The 7503-nt window shown below is 35.9% G+C and overlaps 1 pseudogene; it reads left to right on the top strand.

Annotated features, from left to right (window-relative positions):
• Positions 1-369: 369 nt before the first annotated feature.
• LOC121474563 lies at positions 370-1034 on the top strand (annotated as a pseudogene).
• The last annotated feature ends 6469 nt before the right edge of the window (positions 1035-7503 follow it).

Raw genomic sequence — 7503 nt, 5'->3', positions numbered from 1 at the left:
GCATAAACATTCCTTTGGTTAAATCACTGTAAGTCATGATTTTTGTTACATTTATCTAAATATATTCCTAATTGTTGTACATGTAATTGTAATGCTGTATGTGCAATGCAAATACTATCATCATTTAGGAAGGCTTACTGCTATGATGTTTCCATCTATAAGTATATATTTAATAAATATTTACTCAATGGATTTTCAAAAAATTGATCTATTTAAAGTATGACAATTGAAAAATGACCATATTGAGGTTTGAAACTCCGCATTGGGAGTTAACGCTCCAGCTTTTTTGCGCCCAAAAAAGGAATCGGGCCTGGCATCACCTCCTCGCCCAGGGCCAGGCCCTGCCCCACCTTATTCCTCCAGGTTGAGATGGGCTCATCCAAGAGCGCCTCAGTCATTCCGGTGAGGCCCCTGCCACACAACAAGCTTCTGGTCCGAGTGGCAGACCCCTGTTCACGTACCGCCGGCAACCTGCGCACTCCCATCCAGGTGAAGAGCTCTCCACAGGTAAACCTACCAGCAGGCAAACAGCAGGAGGATCCTAATCAGGCCCAAGACTCAGATCCCCGCTCTCCTACCCTTGGCATTGCATGGACACCTATGAAGACCAGCAGCAGAGTTTTCCCTTGAGGACCAGATGCCACTCTGGAGCCAGACTGAGCTCCCCTACAAGCAGGTGTCATCCAAGGAAGAAGCAAGACAGCCCTCAGAAACCCCCATCGCCAGCCAGGGCTCGGACAAGCCCTTGAGAGACCCTGAGACTCCCCAATCTTCAGGTTTTAAGCAAAACAGACAGAAAACAAATGGCAAGGTACTAGGGAGATCTCCCCTCACCATCCTACAGAATGACAACTCCCCTGGAACTCTACCACCACGACAAGGTAAGCAGCCTTCTCCCCTGAGTGAAAATGCTAGGGAACTAAAGGAAAGGGCAACTCTGAGATCTGGACAGACTTCTGAAAACTGGAGGCCAAGTGTGTCAGCAGGACCAGGACCAGGACAAGAAGAATCAGCAATTTACCAAACTTGGTTGAGAACTAGGCCGAGTGTGGCCCCAGTGCTGGGCTCACCAGGGGTCTCGTGACATAGCATCCCTCAACCCCATCTTTCCTGGGAAGACTGGAAAGGCTCAACCCTTATGAACTCGCAGCTCAGAGACTGAGCACTTTCTTGGGTTATCTTTGTGTCTCACATTTTTCTTGTATATTAAAGAAACTTTTTTTTTAAAAGAAAAATGACTATATCTATACATTATAAAATAACTAAATGTCCATTTCTCCTGTCATATAAATAATACAAATAAAAATGTATTGCTTTTATATTATGATTTTGTCAATTTTGTGTATGGTATAATTCTTCTGAAAATGTGGAAGGACTAGTCATACTACCAAGAAATCACTGACTTGTGTGTGTGTGTGTGTGTGTGTGTGCGCGCGCGCGCACATATGCACACGTGTGTGGGCACATGCAAACCAAGTATTCAACTTGGCCTTTTAAACTTCTTTGGTTTTTCAAGTAAGACCATAAGCACTGAGATTACTAGCAATTAAGAGGTCCACTATTCAAAAATGCTTCTCTCCCTGTCTTAAGGCATGATTAATTCCAAAATGTGCCCTGTGCAGAAGCCATGGGCCCTCTGATTTACATCTACACTCTGTTTTCCCAGGTGAAGTTTCCTCATTGGGTGTGTTTTTTTCACAAGTGGGCTGCTCTCAGAAACCCCCACCTTCAAGAAATGTGTCCCTTATGCTGTATTTCAACTCAGCTAAGGTGAAGTACTCAGGGCTCCGGACACGTGAGCAGCCTTAGTTCCTAACGAGGATCCTCCTGACCAAGCATGAGGCTACAGGTATCTAGAAAGCCCTCTTCTCTTCTAGTGTGGCCTCCTGATCACTGTTTTTAACCTGTTCTAAGTTGCGAACTCCTCAGTTTTGAATAGAACAGGCATTCCTTTCTTTCTCACTCTTTAATTTTGTTTGGATATTTAGGCTAATTTCTTCATTTTCTAAGTTTATTTCTGCCTAGGACTCTAACTCTACTTTGATTTACTCCAAACCCTGTATATATGGTACAGCCTCATGCAGTCTGAGTTCAGGGAAATGAGTCTAAATAGATGCCCAGGATATCTTTTCCTTGAAATGGGAAGAAGCATGAGGATTATATAAGATTACCTGAAAATATAAATTCCAAAAGGCAAATAGATGAGTTTTTCTGTACAGGCTCTTATAAAATATCACTTGGTGCAGGGAAGGAAAAAATAAGATCTATAACAAATGTTTACTGAACTGAATCGAGCAACTAAATAAAGTATCTTCTACCTTAGAGTGTGACATGTTTCTAATCAAATATATTGGCTTAATCTATGCTATTATCACACATTTGAAGTACTTGTTAAACATTTTTGATATAGGAATTTTGTATAAATGTAACAACCCAGCAATAATAGCCTATAGAATTTTACTCATACCATTCATCATTATATTAATTTATATAGTTTTGATGTGATCAATACTAAAAATATTGAAGCTCTACTAAATATTCCTATTTGTATCAGTACTTAACATAGAATACATACAGTGCATAGTAATAACAAATAATTCTTAAAGCTGTTCAAGTAAAGAAAAAATTTAGGGGCAGTAGGAAACTTTTTGAGATGGATATATTTATTGCCTTGATTGTAGTGATAGTTTCACAGGCATAAACATGTCTAAATTAATCAAATTATATATATATATATATATACTAAATATGTGCAGTTTTGTATGTCAAGTATATCTCAAGCTGTTTTATAAAAGAGAATATATACATTGATATGTATGTATCATGTATTATATGTATATAATATATATATATATCGATACCAACAAAGTTTTATTTCTGCTTACACAAAATCACCCACTATTAGCAATAGTAGCTTCAGTTCCCTATGTGGGATCTTATAAAGATTCTTTGCTAGCCTATGAAAACCTGGATTTCTAGGAAAGTGGTTTTTAAAGCCAAACTTGACAGAAATTTAATTTGTGGCATACTAAATGTAACTATTTTCTATTCCTCTTAGAAAAGTCAAAGGGTGATATAGCCATATGGGTTACAAATACATCAGCAGGCTAAATCTATTCCTGGAGCTCATTCATCATTATAACACCCCCTTGACATGGGAGGGTGACAAGGATTATTGTTCTTGTTTTAAATCTGATTGAAAAGTCCTTGACTGAACTTGGGTTATGGTTAGAAAGCAATTGGACTGGGCCCTCACCCATGGTTTTACTTGAATGCAGATCTCTTAACACTAAGTTAAGTGTTCATTGCTACTAAAACCTGCACTTTCTAGATATCTAAGGGCTATGCTCACTCAAAAATTCTAATTCTAATTGAACTATGAAAGACAACTATGTCCTTTTAAAATTATTAGGAAAATTTTCAATAAAACCATAGAAAACACAGTATAATGAAATCATATCATTAAAACTATGATTTAAAGATCAGCAATCAGGCATTCGTGGGTGGCTCAGCAGTTTGGCGTCTCCTTTTGGCCCAGGGCACGATCCTGGAGTCCCGGGATCGAGTCCCACGTCAGGCTACAGGCATGGAGCCTGCTTCTCCCTCCTCCTGTGTCTCTGCTCCCCCCCGGGTGTGTCTATCATAAATAATAAATAAATAAATTGTTAAAAAAGATCAGTAATCATTACATCATATTTGCTTCACTAATCAACCTATTTATATTTTTTCTTATGCTTAGATGTTGTAAAGTAAATAACATTCATCATGACAATTTATCTTTACATTTAATTAAGGTATGCATTCTTAAAAACAAAAATATTTTATGCTTTTATCAGATATAATAAAATTAATAATAGTTATCTAATATCATCTAATACCTAGTGCATATTTAAATTTTCAGAGCTAATAATTCCAGAGCTATGTTTTATAACTAGTTTGTTCAAACCAGGATCAGCCAAAGACTGTATGTATCATATGGTTGTTTTATCTCTAAAGTATCTTGTACTGTGCTCTAGTTTCCTTTCCTCTAACTCTGCCCCCCCACCCTTTTTTAAGACATCAGTTTCTTGAGAAGAATGGGAAAGCAGTAGTCCTATATGCAGCCTTAGTTTCTGGTTTCTTGTGATTGGTTGCTTGTTCTGTTGTTGGACTTGTTCTTCTATACCTGGTATTTGCTATAAACTGGTCCAAAGAAATGACAGATTAAACATTTTTGGCAAAGATACTTCTTTAGTGATGCTGGAAAGTCCCTATTTATAATGGAAAAATAGTAGAATAAACCTAAGGTTTTAATTTGTTTTTACAGGGATAATATAATCATTCGTGATTTTATGGCAACTAATGGCCTCAAATACTAGGGACTTTGGAAGATTTTCTTATTCATTAGGTGACAATCTGGACCAACCCCTAGGTATTTAAAAGCTTTCAGGGGCTGGGATATGGAATAAACTTTGCAAAAATTCTGATGTCAAGAGGTTTCCATCTCAGTTAATAAAATTAAAAGGATCAAAACGGGTTCTGAGAAATCTACAAAACCAGACTTGGAAAACATGCTTCTCACTCTGGATGGCACATACACTCAATGGAAGTTTCATGACTAAGAGACATATTCTAGACAAAAACAAAACAAAACAAAACAAAACAAAACCTGCTTAATTTGGATGTCATATGGGCTTATTCTTGTGGTGCAATTACATATATTCAAAGCAACAGGAAGTGAACCTCGGCATCTCTTCTTCTTCAATTATGCATCTGTTCCCAAAACTATGGTTGTCATGACTCTGATAGGAAACCTTTATTTTAGTTAATTTGGAAAAGTGCAAGGAAATAATTTTTCCACTTTTAATTCTTTGATTTTGAATCAAGTGCATAGAAAAGGAAAGATGGGGTAACTTTAATTCCCTTAAAGGAATAATAGAAGAAATTACAAATAAGCAAAGCCTAGTACAAAAACAACAGGAAAGGGTATTGCTGTTCTTCTAATCTATAAGTAATATTCCGGCGCTCTTGATCCTTGTAGGTAATTCACACTGTAGTTTGCTCCCATGTTAAGATAGAATTAAGAAATATTTGTAAAGTCAAGGACTCATCCGTAGAAATGCCTGAACTCTTTAGCATTTTATTTCTTCCAGACCACACATGACTATATTTTAATTATGTTCTTCACATGTTCTTTAAATTATCTCCACCACCACATTTTTAAAGCTAACATTGATTCAGAGTTTATTTATTGCTGTTTCCAATTACTCCCCTCAAGGTATTAACATAATGATGACGTCGGCCTTAAGAACTTTTTTCATCATCTTTTTAAAAAAAATTAAGATGGAAGTATGCAAAATTAGGTTTAACTCTTCTCTGAATTTCAATTTTATATAGAGCCTGTACATACATCTGCCATACAGACACTAGTTTAGAGACTTTACAAATATCTTCAAAAATTCTTCTCATTCAGCCAGGACCTTCTGCTTTCCTCATTTTTATTTTGACTCTGAAAGTCAAAGAAGCTTCTGCCAAATTAAGGTAAAAAGTGTTTTTTTCTTTGCTAGTTACACCAGACCCAGCCTGATGAGTAACTTGTGTTATTCCAATATGGCAACTGGATATTAAACAACACTTCGTCTGTCTGAAAATCTTTGCTTAAGGATACTGGCATAAACTATTTGCTATGTAAATTCTATAGACAAATTTTATATATCAAAATAGGAGTTTCAACTTAGCACACATATTCCTGTTTGTCATTCATTTTAAGAATATTTTTCAGCACCTTGTACTATGCCAGTTCTATAATAAAGATTCTCAAACATTAGTGTTTCTATGGAAATTTTCTAGGGAAGGAAGTTTCCAACCACATCCTTGAAGACTCTTTAAGAAGCTCTGGGGTGGTTCCAAACATCTGCATTTCAAACAAACACTCCAGTTGTTTCTGGCACAGATGGTCAATGGCACATACTGTTAAAAACACAGTCTACATGTATACAAGGATTTTAGACGTAAAATGTAAAAACTAAAAAGAAACAAAAGTCAGGTAAATGGCCAACATATAAGATACTATGGGATAGTACCATATATGTGGTAAAAGCTTAATAGTATTTCACAGGATAGTCTAATTGAATAAATTATGTCATAATCTATGTTACTCAATATGCTATTCAATAAAATTAGAAATTAAAAATATTTATTATAATATACAAATATCTAGAGATCTTTAAAATTGAATTATGTGCTTGCTTTAAAAATATAATTGTCTAATGAATAAATAAAATCTTAAAAAAAGAGAGAGAGACACCTGGGTGGGCTCAGTAGTTGGGCCTCTGTTTTCAGCTCAGGGCATGATCCTGGAGTCTTGAGATCGAGTCCCACATCAGGCTCCTTGCAAGGAGCCTGCTTCTCCCTCTGCCTATGTCTCTGCCTCTCTCTGTGTCTCTCATGAATAAATAAATAAATCTTTAAAAATAAATAAAAATAAAAATGTGATTGTATGGCTCAAGTCAATACATTAAATTACATAATAGTCGAGCTTATTTAGACTCACTAAGGCTCTATACCTATTTTGCACGGATTCCCTTCAGCTAATTACTTTCATCACAGTTGGAATTTCAGCTGGTACTCTTTGTTTTGGTCTGGGAAATATTCTTTTTATTCACTGAACCTAAGGGATTTAACTTCTATTTTGCCAAAAAAGAATTGCAAATAAAATTATCCCAATCTATAGCTCTTTCTTCTCTATGTTCATTTGTTTTGTATCAGTTAGTTATTCCTGGATAACAAACTACCTCAAATTTCATGGCTTAAATCAAAAACATTTTTAAAAATATTTTTTAGCTCAAATGCTATAGGTTGGTTTGAGCTGCCTCTCATGTTCTCTAGGGGCCTACTCACGCATCTGTGACCATAAGGTGGTTGGCTAGGGACTAGCCAGTCCAGGAAAACCTCATTTAGATGTCTATAAATTAGCATCCTATCAGCCAGAGTGAAGCAGACAACTAGGGTTCACTTGGCTCATGCTAACTAGTAACATACAGAAAAGCGTACTATGGGAAAGTACTTCAGCACAGTGAGGATGACATTTTATAAGGTATCACGTGCAGCAAAGCTGTAAAATACTAAATGATTATAGTGCACACGTCATACCAATTAGAAATCTGGGGCCTTAATTCAAAACTATCATGAATTCCAACTGTTGGATGCCTAAACACTTAGCATATAGAAAATATAGCCTCTTAAATGATGGTATATTCTGGCATATGTTAGTGTTCTCTTTTATTAAATCTGTACTCACTAGAAAAATTACTATCAGTATCTTCTTAAAAGTAGTAAAAAATAAATATACAGTCTATGGATAAATGTATGAATAGGTAAGAGCCTGTTCACAGTCAAGAAATATGACTAGAATGGAGAAGGAATGATAAAGTGGAAGACCAACAGAGAAATATGAAACCTACTACTTATTTCCATATGTATTTTACTGTTTAATATAATTTTTAATCTAAAATAAAGTGTTGA

Source organism: Vulpes lagopus, chromosome 13, assembly GCF_018345385.1.
Source record: "Vulpes lagopus strain Blue_001 chromosome 13, ASM1834538v1, whole genome shotgun sequence".
Classification (NCBI taxonomy): Eukaryota; Metazoa; Chordata; class Mammalia; order Carnivora; family Canidae; genus Vulpes; species Vulpes lagopus.
This window is presented reverse-complemented; position numbering and strand designations above follow the sequence as displayed.